We start from the raw sequence: 20,270 nt of genomic DNA on the forward strand, positions 1-20,270 counted from the left end.
CAATGGGGTTTTGTTGGTAGACTAGTTTAATTAAGATCCAAAGGGGGAGGGGGAAAAGAGCCCCAGACTGGCAGTCAAGAGGCCTGGGTGGGAGTTTTGGCTCTGCCACTGACCCACTCACTCTGTGACCTTGGGAGTCTTCACAAAATGTTGAGTACCTTAGAAATCTTCAAATCTTCTCATTTTACAGAGAAGGAAACTGAGGCCCGAGTGAAGGGAAGAGACTTGTCCACATCACAGAAAGGATGGCTGAACTAGGATTAGAACTCCAGTCTTTCATCTCCTAATCCAGGGCTCTTTCCACTGCACTACCTTCTCCCTTATTCAGGTATAATTGATCAAGCTTGGCCCTAGAGAAGAATTAAGGAAATGCACCCATCTTCCTTTCTTTGTAGAGCTGGAAGACCATAGATACAGAATGCCAGATACGGTCAATTTGTTCGTTTTGCTAATCTGTCTTTTTCCTCCCCTCTTTCTTTTTTCATCTTTGTCGAAAGGGAAGTCTCTCTGGATAGGGAAAGGAAGAAGGTTATATTCGGGAATGAAGATAATGGAAAAACAGGAGGTATCAAAAAGATAATTTTTTAAAAAAGACAGTACAAACTTTTAACATTGATCCCTAGGATAGGGATATCCCAGTAGCTAGAGTGCTGGGCTTTAAGTCAGGAAGATCTGAGCTCAAATTCAGTCTCAGACACTTTCTAGCTGTGTGACTCTGGGCAAGTCACTTCACCTTTGCCTCAGTTTCCTCAACTGTAAAATGGGGATAATAATAGCACCTATCTCTGAGGGTTGTTGTGAGGATCAAATGAGATAGTATTTGTGAAGCTCTTAGCACAGTGCCTGGCAAATAGCAGGTGCTATGTAATGTTTGTTTCACTCCATCCTACATGATCATGTCATGTCTTCTAACACTGTATCTCTGTGCTTGGCATAAGGTTTTCTCTTCTGGGCTCTCTGGTCCCCAGGCTGCTGCTCTTTGCTACTATCTACTGGACTTACAAGAACACCTATTGACTCTCTGCTCCCGAACATGTTAAGGTCAGAAAGTCTCTCCAGAACATGGACAGCTAAATCGTTTTAGTGTATTGTCACTTAGGTTGTGAGCACCTAGTTGGGCAGCCAAGGAAGTCAGAGCGCCCCAGGTGGAGATTAATTCTGTTCTTTTGTCTATTTCAAGGGCCTATAGCCCCAAATAGCTAATTTAGAGTTAGAAATTTCTTGTAAGTCCTGTTTAATGACTTCACAGAATCATAGATTTAAATCTACAAATGGACCTCAGAGATAATCTAGTCAAACCCGTCTTTATGCAAATGAGGAAGTTAAAGCCCAGAAAAATTAAGTGACTTGCTGGAGATGTTATCTATAGTGATTGGCAGAACCAGAACTCAAATTGATGTCCTTTGATTCCAAATCCAATGCTCGTTCTCTTATACAACACCACCCTTATAGGTAATCTGGGGTACTCTTTTGGGTACTTTGTCAAAAAAAAATAAGCCAGATGGGTTGGATGAAGGTTGGTGCTATGAAACTCTTAATATTACCTGTGATTGACAAGCAAACAAAACTAAATTAGAACAAACATTTACTAAGTGCCTGGCACAGTGCTAAGCACTTTGCCTCATTTGATCCTTACAACAGCCCCAAGAAGTAGGTACTGATGATTCCTATTTAGAAATTGAGGAAACCAAGGCAGACAAGTGTTAAGTGACTTGTCCAAGTCACATAGTTAGTAAACCTCTGTGGCTAGATTTGAACTCCGGACTTCCCAACTCAAGGCCTGGTCCTCTATTCACTACGCCACCTGGAAGAAAAAGAGCTAACCAAAAGAGGCGAAGTCATTGCCTTCCACCTTCTGGGTTCCACACTCATGCCTTTATTATGTATATCTGCCAGTAACACCACCTGCACAGATGGTTTTTGTATTATATTCTAGCTGGGACAAAATCTACAGATGCCCCTTCCATTGTCAACTTCACAGAGACATTTTATTCTATTTTATAAGCGAAGGGGCAGACTTGAATTGAATGTCTCTTCAGAGGCACCATTTCTTGAACACGTAGATTCAATGAATTCATAAATAATATCGATCTGTTCCAAAAGCAATCCCTCCCCTTCTCCCTTTTAAGCTGCAAGAGAAGAAAGATAGTTAGTTAACCAAGGAATCACCCAGTAATATGAGTGCTTCATCAAAACCACCAGGGGGCTTCCCAGTTGGCTGAGAGGAGAATGTAGAATAGACTAATGACCCAGATCCAGAAAGCTCAGGTGCGTATACTTGGGGAGTTAGGAGTAGGGAAAGAAAAATGTCATTCTGAACTGGGAAACTCCAATAATCACGTGGGGCTGTGCCAAGCCTCCAGAAGCTATAATTGAATAGAATACAATAGTGGAAGACCTCTACATAGTCTGAAGCTGAGTAATATTCTCTTTTTTGAAAAATGAGTTTTCAGGGGCAGCTAGGTGACACAGCGGGTAGCGCACCGGCCCTGAAGTCAGGAGAACCTGAGTTCAAATCTGGCCTCAGATATGTAACACTTATTAGCTGTGTGACCCTGGGCAAGTCACTTACCCTCAATTGCCTCACCCCCCCCCAAAAAAGTTTTTATTGAAATCTTCTGTGTCTTACGTCATTGTACCTATCCCCAGTATTTTTCCCCTTTCCTCCTGCCAGAAAGTCATCCCGCATGACAAATAATTTTTTAAAAGAGAAAAAAAATAAAGCAACTAATCAACATATCAAAGAAGTCTGAAAACATGTAATGTGTAATACCTGTAGACCTCCCACCTCCAGGAAGGGGTGGGTGGGACTGTCTCCTCCAGTCTTGTCATTCAGGTCATGCTTTATCTTTATGATTTTGTTGCATTCCCTTTTGATTGTTTTCGGTATGTCATTGTTCATTCCATTTACATTGCTGTGGTTAATGTGTATATTTGCTTACTTGGCTCTGCTTATTTCATTCTACATCACTTCATTTAAATCTTTCCATGCTTTTCTTTATTAATCACATTTGTCATTTTTATAGTGCAGTAATATTCCGTTACATTCATGTCCCAAGATTTGTTTAGGCATTCCTCAAATCAATGGGTATCTACTTTGTTTCCAATTCTTTGCTATCACAAAAGGTGCTCTTATAAATATTTTCTTGTATATGGGGACTTTCTTCTTATCAATAACTTCCTTACAAGTATAAGCCCAATAACAATTTCTGGTTCAAAGGGTATAGACATCTCAAACATGTTATTTGCATAATTTCAAATTGCTTTCCAAAATGGTTATACCATTTCACAGCTCCACTAACAATAAATTAATGTGCCTATCATTCTACAACCCTCCCAGCATTGAGTATGGCCATTTTTTGGTCATTTTTGCCAATTTTCAGGATATGAGGCGAAACCTCAAGGTTACTTTGATTTGCATTTTTTCATATAATTACTGATTTGGAGCATTCTTTTATGTGCCTTGCAATTCTCTTGAAAATGGTTTGTTCCTGTCCTTTGACTACTTATCTATTGGGGAACGGCTATTAGTCATATGCATATTGTTTATATATCTTGGATACCAAACCCTTACCAGAAAGATTTGATACAAAGACTTTTTCCAATTTGACCACTTCCTTTCTTATTCTAGATGCATCAATTTTGTTTGTGCAGAAGCTTTTCAGTTTCATGTAATCAAAGTTATATATTTTATATTTCATAATTGCCTCTATCTCTTGTCTGGTTAGGAATGCATCTCCTACCCATGACTGTGAGAGGCATGTGATATATTTATCTTTCTAATTTTTTTAAGTCTGATATTTAATATTAAGGTCATGTATCCATTTAGAATATATTGTGGAATATGGTCTGAGGTGTCGGTCTAAACCTAATTCCTGCCAGACAGCCTTCCAGTTTTCCCAGCATTTTTAATCAAATAAGAAGTTTTCTTATAGGTAATTTGTGTTTTCTACTTTATCAAACAATGGCTTATTGAATTCCGTTGTTTCTGATTCTCACTTGTCTAACATGTTCTACTGATCTATCTTTCTATTTTCTTTAACCAATACCAGATGGTTTTGATGACTGCTGTTTTATAATACAGTTTGAGGTCTAAAAATGCTATGCCCTCTTCATGTTCACCTCTTTTTGACATTTCCTTCGATATTCTCTTTTACTTTTTCCAAATGAATTTTGTTATTATTTTTAAAGTTATATAAAGCATCCTTTCAGTAATTTGATTGGCACAGCATTCAAAGTGTAAACACATTTTCAAAGTATATCATTTTTATTAATGTAGCAGAGCCTAGCCATGAGCACTGAATATTGGGTAATTTTCTCTATTTGCCCATATAATGACTTTTCCCTGGTGCATCATTTCTAAAGTTGGTTATTCTTTTCCTTTGAAAATAAACCCTAGACCATCCTCCCTTTAATAGAGAGGTAAGGGGCTATGGGTATTGAATGTTGCATGATCCAGCAGACCTAATCACAATATCAGTTGGTTTGACTTAACTTTTTCTTTGTGATCAAGAAGGAAAAGAGAAGGGGCAGCTAGGTGGTGCAGTGGATAGAGCACCGGCCCTGAAATCAGGAGGACCTGAGTTCAAATCCAGCCTCAGACCAAACACTTGACACTTACTAGCTGTGTGACCTTGGGCAAGTCACTTAACCCCCAAACTGCCTAAAAGAAAGAAAGGGGGATGAAAAGCATATCCCGATATAACTATAATGTAAAAACAAAAGGTAATAATAAAGCTTTTTAAAAATAGCACAAATAAACCCTAAACTTTTGCCCTTGTAGTCTGGCAGATATGGAAAAGGGGGGAAGAAGGGAGAGAGGGAGCAGATGTCAGGCTTAGAAGTCCATGGAGGGGCAGCTAGGTGGTGCAGTGGATAGAGCACTGGCCCTGGATTCAGGAGGACCTGAGTTCAAATCTGGATTCAGACACTAACACTCACTAGCTGTGTGACCCTGGGCAAGTCACTTAATCCTATTGCCTAGCGAAGAAGGAGAAGAAGAAGGAGAAGAAGAGGAAGAAGAAGAAGAAGAAGAAGAAGAAGAAGAAGAAGAAGAAGAAGAAGAAGAAGTTCATGGAGGCAGAAGCAGGAGAAGGCAGAGAGTAGTTAGGGATGGGAGAGGGGATCTGGGAGCCATGAAGCCTCAAGGAATAGGAAGCTCAAGAGGCTCAGAGTTTCAAATGGGAAGCTCAGAGATTAGGAGAGGTTTAGGAAACCTCTGAGGTACAAGTCCTGAGGTTGACAGCAAAGATCCCCTGGACCAGCTTAAAAGAAGAACTGGTGCCCAGGAAAACAGGAACCTGCTTCCCAAGATTAAAGTGCAGGGCCACCCTTTTCACACATGGGCACCCAATAGCATTTTTACCTACTTCCGAAACTCACAACAGCTAGGCAAGGCAGAGATTTTTTCATCCTCATTTTACAGGTGAGGAAACCAGTTATTTCCCCAACAACCCACTTTGAATTAGTCTTAGAACCAGGAGGAAAACCAAGGTCTCCTGTTTCTCAAGCCAATGTTCTTTCCCTTGCAATCTGGTGGCTTGCAGCAGCTCACCTGCTGCTACCCAGAGGAACAACTGATTAGAGGAGCATTGTAAACAGCCCAGCCCATAAAGCCCAGGAACAATCATGGGACACCCTGTCATTTGGAAACAGGTGTTCTTGGTTGCCTGGCTCTGAGGGATGAGCAAATTCCTATGACTGCCTAGAAGTCTGGGCTGGTGGGAAAGATGTAGGCAGGGGAGAATGGGATAAAGTGTGTCTGTGACTTTGGAAGCAAATGCTTCTGTCTGAGGCTAAGGGAAACTCTTGTCTATATTGAATTACTGCGAAATGCAAAGAGCTCTGGATTCTGAGACTCAGGTCAGGTTCAAATCCTGCCTTTGACACTAACTAGTGATACAACATTAGGTAAGTCCCTTAATATCTGTGAACCTTGATTTCTTCATCTATAAAATGAGACAAGTAAACTAGATGGCCCCTAAAGTTCCTTCCAGTTCAAGTGTTCTGCATTCTAAGGTCCCTTCTACCTCTGACATTTTTAGCTGTAAGCTATCTTTAAGTTCTTATATTCTATGCTCTAAAGACCCTTCCAGCTCTGATGTTCTATGTTCCAATGTCCCTTCCAGCTCAGATGTCCTACATTTTAAGATCCCTCTCACCTCTGAGTTCTAAAGGTACCTTCCTGTTCTAATGTTTTTCGTTCTATGTACTAGGGACTTGTGTATCTCTGACATGCTGAGTTTTAAGGTTCTTTCTCCTCTGGCACTTAATATTCTCTGCCCTAAGTTTTCTTCCTGCTCTCAGTGTTCTATGTTCTAAGGCTTTTTTCATCTTTCCCAGAGTTCAAAGATCACCCCAATTCAGATGACTCTCAAACCCCTATATAATCTCCCCTGAAGATTTTTGTTCCACATCTCCAACTGCCTCCCAGGCAGTTTCTCCTCAATGTACTCACAGCACCTCAAGTTCAACATGAATGAATTAATTCAACATTAATGAATTAATCATCTCTGCCTCTTACCCCAGTCTTGCCTCTCTTTCCAATTTCCCCCTTTCTATTGAGGACACCACCATCCTCAAATCATTCTGGTTCATCTTTGACTCTTTCTTCTCCCCTACCCTCCATATCACATCAGTTGTCAAACCCTGTTGATTATACCTCCACAATCTCTCTCACATCTGTTTCTTTTCTTTTCTTTTTTTTAAAGATTCATTAATTTATTTATTTTTAGTTTTCAACATTCACTTCCACAAGATTTTGAATTCCAAATTTTCTCCCCATCTTGTCCCTCCCCCAACCTCAAGACAGTGTGCATTCTGAATACCCTTTCCCCTAATCTGCCCTCCCTTCTATCTCCCCCCTCCTTCTCTTATTCCCTTCCTCTTCTGTATTCCTTTAGGGCAGGGTAGATTTCTATACCCCATTGCCTGTATTTCTTATTTCCCAGTTGCATATGAAAACAATTTTTTAACATTTGTTTTAAAACTTTGGGTTCCAAATTTTCTCTTCTCTCCTTCCCCACCCATCTTCATTGAGAAGGCAAGCAACTCGATACAGGTTATATTTGTGTAGTCATACAAAACACTTCCATAGTAGTCATACTGTGGAAAACTAACTATATTTCCCTTCATCCTATCCTACCCCTCATTTATTCTATTCTCTCTTTTGACCCTGTCCTTCCTCGGAAGTGTTTGCTTCTCTTAAGTCTTGTATTTGAAAGTCAAATTTTCTATTCAGCTCTGGTCTTTTCATCAAGAGTGCTTGAAAGTCCTCTATTTCACTGAATGTCCATTCTTCCCCCTGAAGGATTATATTCAGTTTTGCTGGGTAGGTGATTCTTGGCTGTAATCCTAGCTCTTTTGCCCTCCAAAATATCATATTTCAAGCCCTCAGATCCCTTAATATAGAAGCTGCTAAAACCTGTGTTATCCTGATTGTGTTTCCACAATATTTGAACTGCTTGCAAAATTTTCTCCTTGACCTGGGAACTCTGGAATTTGGCTATAATATTCCTAGGAGTTTTCCTTTGGGGATCTCTTTCAGGAGGTGATTGGTGGATTCTTTAAATTTCTATTTTACCCTCTGGTTCTAGAATATCAGGGCAGTTTTCCTTGACAATTTCTTGAAAGATGATGTCTAGCCTCTTTTTTTGATCATGGCTTTCAGGTAGTCTAATAATTTTTAAATTCTCTCTCCTGGATCTATTTTCCAGGTCAGTTGTTTTTCCAATGAGATATTTCACACTGTTTTCTATTTTTTCATTCTTTTGGTTTTGTTTACAATGTCTTGATTTCTCATAAAGTCACTAGCTTCCAATTGCTCCATTCTAATTTTTAGGGAAGTATTTTCTTCAGTGAGCTTTTGGACTTTCTTTTCCATTTGGCCAATTCTGCTTTTTAAGGCATTCTTCTCATCATTGGCTTTTTGGACCTCTTTTGCCATTTGTGTTAGGCTATTTTTTAACATGTTATTTTCTTCAGTATTTTTGGGGGTCTCCTTTAGCAAGCTGTCAACTAGTTTTTCATGATTTTCTTGCATCACTCTCATTTCTCTTCCCAGTTTTTCCTCTACTTCTTTTACTTGCTTCTCAAAATCCTTTTTGAGCTCTTCCATGGCCTGGAAGTGATTCATATTTTTCTTGGAGGCTTTGGATGTAGGATCTTTGACTTTGTTGTCTTCTTCTGGTTGTATGTTTTGATCTTCTTTGTCACCAAAGAAAGATTCTATGGTCTGACTTTTTTGCACAGTTTGCTCATGATTCCAGCCAATTACTTGAATTTTAAACTCTTTGTTAAGGTAAGGGTCTGCTTCCAGTGTGGAGAATGTACTGTCCCAAGCTTTGGGGGGTTGTGCAGCTGTTTTCAGAAACATACCTAGGGACCTGTAAGTTTTCAGTTCTTCCAGGGTGGTAGGATCAAGGGTGAGGTGTTTACTCCTTTCCTGGACTGTGCTATGCTATATGAGTGACCACAAGCACTCTTTTCTGCCTTGGAACTGTGAGGAGGATTCCCTTTCTACCACCACTACCAGTTCCACCCTTAACAGCACTCCTCTTACCTCCAGGATCGCCACCCAGAACTGTGACCCAGAACCAAGCACGGGCAAAGCAAGAGAATTCTGCCTCAGCACCACCAAAGAGATCCCTGCAATCTTCTGATCTGAAAGACCTTTCCTACTGACTTTCTAAGTTGTCTTCAGTGTTTGTGGGTTGAGAAGTCTGGAAATCACCACAGCTCCCCTTGATTCAGTCCCCTGAGGCCTGCTCCATGTTCGCTGAGACCTGGTCTTTGCCTGCATAGTCCACACTGAACTGTGCTCCTCTCTTAGCCCAGCACAACATACCTTTCCAATCAACCATCCCGGTTGTCTTGGGCTGGAAATTTGTTTCACTCTGTCTTTTGTGGGTTCTGCTGCTCTAGAATTTGTTTAGAGCCATTTTTTACAGGTATTTGGAGGAGTTTGAGAGAGAGCTCAAGCAAGTCACTGCTTTTACTCTGCCATCTTGGCTCTGCTCCCCTATAATTGCCTTTTAAAGGGTCTCCTAGCCTTTGGTTTTCTCTTTTCTCTCCAATCCATTCTTCTGCTAAAATTATCCTCCTAAGACACAGGTCCACTCTTGTCACTCCCTTGCTCAAAATCTTTCGATGACTCCCTATTGTCTCTAGAAGGAAAGACAAATTTCTCAACCTGACATCTTAGGCTCTCCACTCTTTGGCTCCAACTTCTCTTGCCAGATTTATTTCACATAGTCTTCTTCCATTCCTTCTGTGTTGCAGTCAACATAAAGTCTATTCTTGCAAATTTATCAGCTGAGTATGTGTGTGCAGGTCACATCCCATGCCTGATATGTACTCCATCCCTTTCATCTCTACCTTTCAAAATCCTTCTTCTTCAAGGCTCATCTCAGGTGCTGTCTCTTTCATAGGGTAAGCAGAACACAGAGATATAAGGTGAAAAGTTTTGAGAAGAGGAATAACATGACAAGAACTGTAATGGTAGAAATCAGCCGGGAAGAGGGGGCTCAGATAAGGGTTTGTGGGGTGGGTAGATGGAGGGAAAGGTTCAGGCAAAACCATGAGAGGTCAGTGTTAGAAAGAATGAATGGGCAGGGGCCAAGCTTGAGCCCAAAGGAAGCTGGAAAGACTACAGTGTAGAAGCAGATAGCCTGTCTGCCCAGAAATTCTTTCCCCCAAGTTCATATCCATTAAAATGGGATGCCTTCTTTGTTCTTATCCACTCAACAGTCTATTGTCCCATGAGAGGTGAGGCCCAGCATATGGGTTACAGAAGAGAGGTGGAAGGGACCATAGAGTTCACCCAGTATAAACCCCTCCTTTTACAGAGAAAGAAACTGAAGCCCATTATAGATATGACTTCCAAAATCACAACAAATTGGGAGTAGGTCTGCAGAGTTGAAGCAAGGAAAGGACCCAGGGAATTAGATGGGGGTGAAGTGGGGATGGGTAGGTAAGGAGTATCCATGGCCAAACTTGGCTATGGCTAGACTTTGGCCATGTTCATTTCAAAAATCTGTGTTGTGACCTCCCATATTTATATGTTTTCCAATTCCCACTCCCGAATTTCTAAATAAAATTTTCTATGGAAAAAATACCACTTGTCTGGACTGATGCTTTGGGGAGAAAGGAAGCCACACCTATGCACCACAGATAGCCATGAGGCTGTAGAGGTCTGATAGCGTCAGCAGAGCTGGGGTCAAGTGTGGGAGAGGCAGGACAGATGGAACTCAAATCACCTGGGGGATGATCCATGCTAGGTCCCCAGCATCGTCTCAAAGGCTACTGAGGATTGAGAGTAGAGAACCAGAATCCAGCTGATCCTTCCTTATACTCTCCACATTCTTTCCTCCTAACAGCCTAGGACTCCTTAACCCCCTGGGTTCTGTGGGCACAAGTAACCTCACAGCCTCCTCAAAAAACCAACACTAATGATTCGCCTTGTTCCAGTGGCCTGTCTGCCACAGCATGAATGATTAACAAAAGAAGTGTGGAAAGTGGGTATTCTGTTGCTGCAGAGACAAAGGGGCCTATGAGGACCAGGCAAAGATGTGTCCCCTGGGGATACTGCAACTAGGGAGTTCCTGGTTAATCATTAGCCACAGAAGGAACTGGGGCAGTGGAGAAAGAAAATGGAGTGGGATTTGGAAATAACGCACTCAGTCAAATGCATGCCAGGAAATGTAATTTCTAAACAGCAATGTGATAATGATGATGATGATGATGAAAATAACAATAGCATTTATATAGTGCCTACTATGTGCAAGGCACATGGTAAGTGCTTTGTAAATATTATCTCATCTGATCTTCAGAGCAACCCTGCAAGGTTGCTGAAACCCTAGGGACCCCTTCAGACAAAATAGCCCCATTGCTTCTCAGAGCCCTAAGGAACTACCTTAGCATAACATGGATTGTTGCTGTAAGGAAAGGGTTTACTAATGCAATCCATGGAATTATAAAATCCTAGAATTTTAGAGCTGGAAGGACCCTTAGAAACCACTTAGAGCAGGACCCTTCTAGCAGTCTGATGAGACGTAGGGACCCCTTCTTAGAAAAAGGCTTTTAAATGAATAAAACAAAATGCAGAAGATTACAAAGGACACCAATTATACTGAAATACAGTAGTCAACTTTCTTTTTAAAGTTCATGGCCCCCAAGTTGAGATCATCTGAGATTAATCCCTTCACTTGGCAGAAGGGGAAAACGGAGGCCACAGGATTTTTTTGAGGTCACACTGAGGCTAAGTGTCAGAATCAGGACCAGAACCCAGAGCTTTTATTCCTAGCCCAGGGCTCTTGTCACCAATTGTCACCAAGTTACCAATGTTAAGAATAACAGATTTGGAAGTTTGGGACTATAGACCTACCTTTGATAAGTCACTTCTTCAGATCTCAGTTTCCTTAGCTGCAAAACAAGGGGCTTGAGACTAGCTGATTCCCTCCAGTTCTAAACTTCTTCTATTCTTCATTGATCTTTAACACGAGAAAGCTCCTACATGTCAATTGATTTTAAAATGTACTTGGTCCTTTGTTGTTGTTCAGTTTTTTTCAGTAGTGTCCAATTCTTCCTGACCCTATTTGGGGGTTTTCTTGGCAAAGATACTGGAGTGGTTTGCCAGCTCATTTTACAGATGAGGAACTAAGGCAGACAGGGTTCAGTGACTTGCCTAGGGTCACATACCTAGTAAGTGTTTGAGGCAGAATTTGAACTCAGGAAAATGGGTCTTCCTAACTCCAGGCCCAGTGCTCTATCCACTGCTCCATCTAGCTGCCCTGTAAGGCATTCTTAGAAGGATTCTCGGTAATTAAAGGATAGATGGGGATGAGTGGGGAAAGTGAGAGATTCGAGAAAGCTGAGGTGAACAAGTCTTCAAGGGTTATTGTGGAATAATGAATCTACAACTGGAAAGGAACTGGGAGGCCATCCACACCAACATTTTCAGAGGCTGGAGTTCTATGATCAACTTTACCTCATCCACTATAGATGTGTCTCCCTAGTAGAGTGTAAACTCCCTGAAGGGAGAGACTATTTATTTTGTTTTCATTGAGCGTCCAGCTCAGTGCCTTACACTTAGTATATGCCTAATTAATATTTGCTGAATTGAATTGAATCTCCCAAGTATTGTCTAACTAGATTTTGAATGTTCCAGAATTGAGCTTCAAATCTGTGCATATGGTCAGATTTCACATTGTGATATGTTTCTTTTGCAAGGTGGTAATACCATATTTCAAGGCAGCTATGTAGTACAGTAGATAGAGTGCCAGGCATGGAGTCAGGAAGACCTAAGTTCAAATTCAGCTTTAGATACTTGCTAGCTGTATGACCCTGGGCAAGTCACTTAACCTTATTTGCCTCGTTTCCTCATGTGTAAAATGAGCTGGAGAAGGAAATGTCAAACCACTCCAGTGTCTTTGCCAAGACTCCCAAATGGAGTCACAAAAAATCAAACATGACTGAAATGACTGAAAAAAAATACCATTTTTTGATTGCAGCTTTACGGTTAATAAATTCCATGACAAGCCCTTTCTTGGGGACAGCTTAGCACTTGGAGTTTTGGGGTTTTTTTTCCATTAAAAGTTAGAGTAAAATAGGTGCTAGTCACTGAGTAGAGGCTTAAGTAAAGGGTGGTACTTAGGCATACCAAGAGGGAATAAAATTCACTCCCATTAGGACAGAAGTAGGTACAGATTCCTACTTGTCTTCTAAGGCTTAACTTCCCTTCCCAAACCAGTGCCACAATTCGGCAATGCTAGCATTCTTACTGTTCCTCACACATTCTATCGCCTGTCTCCAATACCTTTTCAAATACAAAGTGCGCCTCATATCTGGAATAATCTCCCTCCTCACCTGCTCCTTCTGGCTTCCTTTTAGGCTCATCTCAAATCTTACCTTCTTCTGCAGGAGGCTTTCCCTGGTCTTCCCCCATCCCCTTCACAGCTGGTCTCTTCCCTCCAAGATTACTCCCCCCTTCCACTGTATCTAGCTTGTATGTCCATAGTGTTGGCACGTTCTCTCCCCAGTTAGAATGAGAGTGTCTTGAGGGCAAGGACTAGGGTATTGCTTTTCTTTGTATCCTGGTGCTTACTGCCGACACATGGTAAAGTACTTAGCAAATATTTGTTGACAGAAATGCCTCAGACTTGACTTTGGGTGAGAACAATGTGGTGTAGTAGAAATGAACCCTAGACTGAGAGGAATCTTAACTCTCTTACTAATTACACTGAGTACCTTTAGGTCTGTAGGTTCCTCTCCTCTGAAATGCCTTCTAAATTCCCATCCAACTCTCTTCTCTAGCTAGAACCCAGATATTCTCATTCCTAATACAGAAGTGGAAGTTGAGAGGGTGATCTTAGCATCACGTCATTGTCCCACTTCCTCGGTTTCTGCACTCCTCCTCTCTTCTCGCCCGACGCCTGGCTGAGACATCCCATCCTCCCCCAGACAAAGGCCCCAGCAGGATGTTTCTTGGATCTTGTCCTAGCCAACACCCCCAGTCTCCTCTGAGCTCTGTCCAAACTGAACCCTGGTGTACCCGGAGGCGTAACAAGCTTCCCATTAATGACTCAGACAAAACCATGCAGATCAGAGGGTGATAGAAAACCAGCTAGGACCCTAGAGATCCCTTAGTCTAAGGATTCCTAACCCTTTGTGCTGCAGATCCCTTTGGCAGGTTGGTGAAACCTATGGACTTCTCAGAAGTGCATTTTTAAATGCATAAAGTAAAATACGTGGGATTATAAGGAAACCAATTATATTGGAATAGTTATCAAAATTTTTAAAAAAAATTCTCATACTCCAAATTGAGAACTCCTGATAGTCCAACCTCTTCATTTTACAGAGGAAAAAAAACAACTGAGGCTCTTAATTGGAAAAGTTTCCTACCCAGGTGTTATATTCCTGGTAGCTTTGAACTCAGGTCTTGTCAATTCAAATATACAGTGTTCTCTAAACCACACAGCCTCCCATGTCAGCTTTGGAAGGATATATGGATCTTGACTGTTTTCAGAAAATGAGGATGAGAGGGAAGCATGGTTAGTGTTTAATGGACCATAGAGTTATGGGTAAGTTTCTAGGTGAATTGGGAGAATTCCCCACCTCTGACTCCTCGACCACCACCATACTTGCGGTTTGGGTGGGGGGAGGTGCTTCATTTTCCCACTGACATGGATCTTCTCTTCCCCACACAGATCAGAACCCTTCCACTTTCTTCTCACCTTGAGTTATCCTTATCTGTGTCTTTCCAAAAGACCTCCATGACTGTAATGTGTGGTCTGTCAACCATGAATCTTTTAAGTATGATTCTGGTATTGTTGTATTCTTTACTGTGTAATAAAAATGTAAAAAACCAAACAAACAACAATAAAAGCTCAGTAACAAAGTGTAGCTAGGTGGTACAGTAGATAGAGCACTGGCCTGGAGTCAGGAGGACCTAAGTTCAAATCCAGGCTTAGACACTTACTAGCTGTATGACCCTGGGCAAGTCACTTAATCCCATTGCTTCCTCCCCCCCCAAAAAAAATCACTAACAACAACAATAAAAAGCATTCCATGAAAGATCTCCCCAGTGCCCCTGAGACCATCCTTCGGTTATGTTAACAACCACAGATTCCCAGAATCACGACATGTTTAAACTAGAGGAAACTTTTCCATCATCTTGTCCAATCTCTTCCTACAGAATCTCAGAGGCTTTTAGTCTAAACTTTAGAACTTGTAACATCACTAAATCATTTTTAGAACTGGAGAGGACCTCAGAGGCCATCTATTCCAGTCCCCTCAATTTACAAATGAGAGAACCAAGGACCAGATTTGCCTTGGGTCACATAGTAGCTGTCAGTGGCAGGATTTGAAGCCAGATTCTCTGACTTCAGAGTTGATCTTTCTCCTATACCACCTCCCTCAGCTTAAATAGAAATCCCATCTCTATGGTTTCTGACAAGTGGTCATCCAGCAGCTTCTGTGAAGGAAAAGCAAGGAAGTCAGTCCATGTACCCTTTGGGAAGCTCTGATCGTTGCCTTATAGAGAACCAAACTCTGTCCCTCTGCAACTTACTCCTATTACTCCCAGTTCCCTCTACAGCCAAGCAGAATCAGACTCATCCCTCTTTCTCATGGCAGCCTTCAAGTTTTTAAAGACAGACATCACTCAATTAGTTCATACCAAGAGCATCTAACAGCTTGGTATACTAAGAAAGCACAGGCAATGTGGAAGACTAGATAGAGTTAGAAAGACATAGCTTCACACTGACCCACCTCTGACATATAGGGGCCATGTGACCCTGAGCCACCGTTTAGCCTCTAGGTAACCCTCTAAGATTATAGATTGTTGAAGAAGTGCCAGTCTACACTGATGAAAGGTGTTCCCTGATCAGGAGTTCCCTATACCATTGCAATCATAGGTCTAGTCCAAAAAAGAATAGTAAGAAAAGTAGTAATAAAACATTTTTCTAGAAATACACACGCTGTCTAAAGGAAAAGTGGATACACGCACAGGAAACCCATGTGGTTGGGATGCATACATAGAGGAAGGAAGGAAATACACAATTATTAAGCACCTACGATATGCCAGGCACTGTGTAAGTGGTTTTACAAATATTACCTCGTTTGATCCTCCTAACAATCCTGGGAGGTAGGTGCTATTATGATCCCCATTTTACAGATGAGGAAATTGAGATAGACCGAGGTTAAGTAACTTGTCCAGGGCCACACAGCTTGTAAGTGTATGACAACAGATTTGAACTCAGGACTTCTTCACTGCAGGCCCAGCTCTCTATCTCCTGCATTGCCCAGCTTCCTTCAGGCAGGGACACACAGGTTAGAGACCACGTGTAGTCCAGGCAAAGTGGGGGGGCTCAACATATGCTTTTGACGAGGTGGGGCTGCTGATGCCTTCTGATGATGTCATTGTGCTGTTCCTGCTGATTCTACCCCTGTTAGACCGGAGTGCTGTATATAATCTCTACCATTTATTGCTCCCTGCTGAGTCTCTGATTTGTTGCTCTGGTGGTTGACTGTGTCCTTACACATTGACCATTGTCAGGTACAACTCCACTGGGCCCAAGGTTGTGATGGGGGGGGGGTGTTCTCTCTCTGCCGCCACCTGCTGGCTTCAGTTGGAGTCCTCCCGGGAGGTGCTGTTTCTTCATCATAGGGGCAGTGGACTCTACCTTACACGTTTTTGCCTAAAGCCCAAATGATTTGTCTGTTAAAGTTTTTTGGTCTGGTTTGGTTTTTAAGAATAAGGTAAAAAGCATTTGATAAAGTACAACACTCATTTGTATTAAAAATTTTTGAGCGGCATCTAGGTGGCACAGTGGATAGAGCACCAGCTCTGGAGTCAAGAGGACCTGAATTCAAATTCAGCCTCAGACACATAACACTTACTAGCTGCGCAACCCTGGGCAAGTCACTTAACTCCACTGCCTAGCCAAAAAAAACAAAAAACCATTTGAAAGTATAGGCATAAATGGACTTTTTCTTAAATTGATAAGAAATATTTACCTAAAGCCATCAGCAAGTATTATTTGTAATGGGGATAAGCTAGAAGCCTTTCCAGTAAGATCAGGGGTGAAACAAGGATGCACGCTGTCACCAATATTATTCAATATTGTATTAGAAATCCTAGCAATAGCAATAAGAGAAGAAAAAGCAATAGAAGGAATCAGAATAAGGAATGAGGTAATAAAACTATCACTTTTTTGCAGATGATATGATGACATACTTGGAAAATCCTGAAGACTCAACTGAAAGGTTAATTGAAATCATTAATGACTTCAACAAAGTAGCAGAATATAAAGTAAATCCACATAAATCATCAGCCTTCCTATATGTTACTAATAAGATCTTGCAGGAAGAGATAGCTAGAGATACCCCATTTAAAATAATTCTAGATAGTATAAAATACCTGGGAATACACCTACCAAAACAAACCCAGGATTTATATGAACAAAACCATAAAAAAAACCTTTGTACACAAATAAAATCATATTTAAATGAAAGGAGAAATATTGATTGTTCATGGGTAGGTAGGGCCAATATAATAAAAATGACAATTTTAACAAAATTAATCTATATATTCAATGTCATCCCAATTAAATTACCAAAAGATTATTTTACAGAGCTAGACACAATAATAATAAAATTCATTTGGAAGGTCAAGGATATCAAAAGGACTAATGGAAAAAAATGTAAAGGAAGGAGGTTTAGCCGTACCAGTCCTTAAACTATATTATCAGGCAGAAATTATCAAAGCTAGCTGGTACTTGCTAAGAAATAGAAGTAGGAATAGAGTAGACATATGATCTACAGTAGCAAACAAATACAATTACCCAGTGTTTGACAAGTGTAAAGACTTAAGTTTTGGTGAAAAGAATTCATTATTTGGTTTAAAAAAATTATTGGGAAAGCTGGAAAGTATGGTCTGACAGAAATTGGGCATAGACCATTTACCTTACACCATTTACCAGGATAAGGTCAAAATGGATACATGACTTAGATATATAGAGAGATATTACAGGAAAATTTGAAGACCATGGAACATATTACCTATCAGACTTATGGATAGGTGAAAAACTTATGAACAAATAAGAGATAGAAAGTGTTGTGACATGTAAAATGAATAATTTTGATTAAATTAAATAGTTTTTGTGCAAATGAAACAAATGTAGCCAAGATCAGAAGGAAAGCTGAAAACTGGGGGAAAATATTCTACAGACAGTTTTTCCAATAAAGGTCTCATATCTCGAATATATAAAGAACATTGTCAAACTATAAGAATGTGAGTCATTTCCTAATTGATAAATGGTCAAAAGATATGAACAGGCAGTTTTCTGATGAAGAAATCAAAACAATTTATAGTCGAACAAAAAATGCTCTAAATCATTATTGATTAGAGAAATGCGAATTAAAACAACCTTGAGATATCATATTACACCTATCAGATTGACTAAAATGATAGAAGGGGAAAGGGACAAATGTTGAAGGGAATGTGGAAAAATTGGGACCTTAATTCATTGTAGGTGGATCTGAGCTGATCCAACCATTTTGGAGAGAAATTTGGAATTATGCCCAAAGAGTTATTAAACAGCCTATAATCTTTGAACCAGTTATATCACTATTAGGCCTGTTTCCCAAGATGATTAGGGAAAATGGAAAAGAACCGATGTGTTCTAAAATATTTATAGTAGTTCTTTTTGTGGTGTCAAAGAACTGGAAATTGCAGGGATGTCTGTCAATTGGAGAATGGTTAAACAAATTGTGGTATATGTTCATGATGGAATATTAGTCTGCTGTAAGAAATGATGAGCTCAGTGATTTTAGAAAAGCATGGAGAGACCTCCACAAAACAATAAAGAGTGACATGAGCAGAACCAAGACTACATTGTATATAGTAACAGCAGTATTGTTTTAAGAACAGCTTTGAGCAGTCAAGTCATTCTGACCTGGTTGCAAGTATCCAAATTAACCTCAAAGATCCTATGAAGGAAGATGCTGTTTGAATCCAGAAAGGAATATGGCTGTGGTACAGGAAATGATGAGCTGGTTCATTTAGAAAAACATGGAAAGACTTGGATTTATGAAGGAAGATGCTATCCCCCTTCAGAGAAACAGATGATAGGAGGAAATAAGCATAGTACAGTCTTACAGAAATGATTGTGAGTGTATATGTGTATATGTGTCTGTGTTTATAGATATCTCTCTCTATATATATATTGTGAATGTATATATATGTGTGTGTGTGTATACACACACACACACACACACACACACACACACACACATATCGCCATGCTTAATTGTAGCTTTCTTTAGGGTTGGGGTGGGAAGAAGGAAAGGAAAAAATAAAGCATAAAGTGCACAGCACAGAACAAAAGATAGTTAACAGGAAGTAAAGAAAAGCTGGGCAGCTTTGAAAACAATGTATAGTATTTATCATATAGGTTTTCTTGAGATGGAAAGTTATTGAATCCTCTCTTATGGTCAGCTGTGTACGTTGCCATGTTTTTTTTTTCTTTTCTAATTTTGTGTTTAAGTGTAAAATTTTAAAGAAATTACAAAAAAAAAAAAGAATAAGGTCCTAACATACCCAGTCATCAGATTGAGGGAAAATCTTTTCTGGCTTTTCTCCCATAATCGAGAATCCATCCATTTCTCTGAGCCTTGGCTAGGTTGGTCTTTTCTTCTCCAGAAGAAAATTCTTTGCCTCGAACACCAGATTCTACGGAATACAGAATAGAGCTGCCCCAGCTAACTAGTGACCTGAGGCCTAAATCTTTCTTTCTTTTCACCTGTACTGCTAACAGTTATGTCCTAGAATGTCCTCAAAAGTCACTACTTACTTCCTTGTGGAGAGCTCATTTTCCCAAATCCATTTCGGGGTGGTCTCTGTCAAAGAAACCCCAGAGTGCTGCGGGTATTCAACCCCTTTTTTGAGGAAGGAACCAGAACATTTTGATCTTTCATGCAAATGAAAAGGAGGAAGTATGCAAAAGAGGGGGGAAAACCCTAAGCCTGAGTCACAAGTCTTCCTTGTGCCTTTAATATATGTGTGTCCATCAAAAAACCTGCCTGCATATAGATGGATGGAGGAGAGCCTGCAACAAGCCTGCCCTCCACTTCAATCAGTCCTCATGTGGCATAGGATGGTCCTCTCACCATCCTGGTTACCTTCCTCTAAACGTGTTCCAACTTGTCGATATCTTTCCCAGATTGTAGTGCCCAGAACTGAGTATAATGCTCTGCATGCAAGCTGGCTAGAGCAGGGTAAGGCAGGACCATCACTTCCATATTTCCATTAATTCTCACTGAGATCACACTAGTATTATTACACACCATAGCTCAATGGTGACCTATTTTGAGCTTGCAATTTTCTAAAAGCCCCACATCTTTTTTTCATTTGAACTGTTTCCTAACCACAACTTCCCCATCCTGTTCTTGCATACTTGACTTATTTTTAATCCTGCATTGGACTTCCCATGTATCCTCATTAAATTTTATCTTATTAGATTTGGCCCATAATTCTAGACTGTGAAGATACTTTCAGAGCCTGCCTACCTCAGTCATCCATTGTGTTGAGTCTCCATTAATAATTACAGATAATCTGAAAATTTGATTATTCTGGCACCTATGCCTTCATTTCCAAGTCACTATAACACATTGAATAGGATATTATTATACAGTTTCAAATTTCTGTACAGTTTACAGAAAAGGCCATGAACAGATCCGAAAGTACGTAGATGAGGAAACTAAGGCCCAGA

General features: G+C 40.5%; 1 long non-coding RNA gene across 1 annotated transcript; it reads right to left on the reverse strand.

Moving 5' to 3' along the window:
- Positions 1 to 1,961: 1,961 nt before the first annotated feature.
- LOC110206234 (uncharacterized) lies at positions 1,962 to 19,441 on the reverse strand. Its single transcript, XR_002323852.2, has 3 exons — positions 19,353 to 19,441; positions 19,100 to 19,231; positions 1,962 to 2,129 (listed from the first exon to the last, which is right to left on the reverse strand). It is a non-coding gene; the product is annotated as an uncharacterized LOC110206234 (long non-coding RNA).
- Positions 19,442 to 20,270: the final 829 nt, after the last annotated feature.

Source organism: Phascolarctos cinereus, unplaced genomic scaffold, assembly GCF_003287225.1.
Source record: "Phascolarctos cinereus isolate Bilbo 61053 unplaced genomic scaffold, phaCin_HiC Scaffold_726;HRSCAF=1367, whole genome shotgun sequence".
NCBI lineage: Eukaryota > Metazoa > Chordata > Mammalia > Diprotodontia > Phascolarctidae > Phascolarctos > Phascolarctos cinereus.